This window comes from Podarcis tiliguerta (assembly GCF_965153285.1).
Source record: "Podarcis tiliguerta genome assembly, chromosome: 5".
NCBI lineage: Eukaryota > Metazoa > Chordata > Lepidosauria > Squamata > Lacertidae > Podarcis > Podarcis tiliguerta.
In genome coordinates, this window is record NC_139538.1 from 85,485,261 (window position 1) to 85,486,396 (window position 1,136).

A 1,136-nucleotide genomic window follows, 5' to 3' on the forward strand; every position below is an offset into this window, starting at 1 on the left:
GGCCGCCGAACTGAGCGTCTCTGCCTGTGGCCTCCCCTCTGCCCGCTGCTGCCGCCCCTGCTAGGCTGTACTGCAGCTGCATCACCGAAGGACCTGAATTAGATGGGCAGCCTGCGCGGCCTATGAATTGCTGAGGAGCCTTGAGAGGAGAGCGAGGGCAACCATAGAGAAAGCAGTTCAGAGAGAGGAGGAGGATGCGGAGGCACGGGCAGGTGTTCCAAGGGCTAACCATAGAGGGGGAAAGCAGTGGAAGGACCGCAAGCGCTTCTCCCATAGATTTGTAGTGGTAGACTAGCATAGGGTTTACTTTGGGCGCTATTTCCCCCCATCTCTCTTCCTCCCGCCCCGCCTGATGGAACTGACAGCTGCAGATGGAGCACAAGAGAAAAGATACAGAAGTGCAGCAGCATCTTCATAGCTTGGACTTCGTTTTGCACGAAAAGTGGTTGCTGCTTGTAGTTATTTAATTGCAGTGGTTCATCGGCTGGTGTCTTGAGCAGCAACCTCTGGAAACGAAGGGCTAAAAACCGGTGCTGCTCTCCCAAATTATCTGGTCCCTTTTAACTTTGTATTTCAGCTGGTTGACTAAAATCCCTTATTTTGGCTGCTGATTTTCGAGGCTGCTGGTCCCCAGTGGCGTAGCGTGGGTTGTCAGCACCCGGGGCAAGGCAAGTAATTTGCGCCCCCTAATCCGTGGATTTGCGCCCCCTAACCTGTGGATTTTCGCCCCCTAACCCTAACCCCCAGATGTTGCGCCCGGTGCGGCCGGCCCCCCCTGCACCCCCCACGCTACGCCACTGCTGGTCCCTTATTTTCAAATCTGTAAGTTGACAACTATGAACCTGGGAGATCTGAGAGTATGGGATTTAGAGGCCGCCTTGACTGCTTTTGCAGCCCTTCTCAGCCTGCAACTATATTAAAAGGAATAAAGGGAGGAAGCATCTCAAGAACAAAGACCCTGTAACACTCCAGGGTTCTCTCTTTCAAAGGAAATGGTGCCATGAAGTTTGAAAGAGGAAGCCACACCAGCAAGATGGGAATTCATTGCTTCCTCTGTCTGGACGCATGTTCAGGACAGCTCAGGGCCCTGCAATTCTGAATGTCTAGCAATGTCACCAAGAGATTGCAACAGAAAG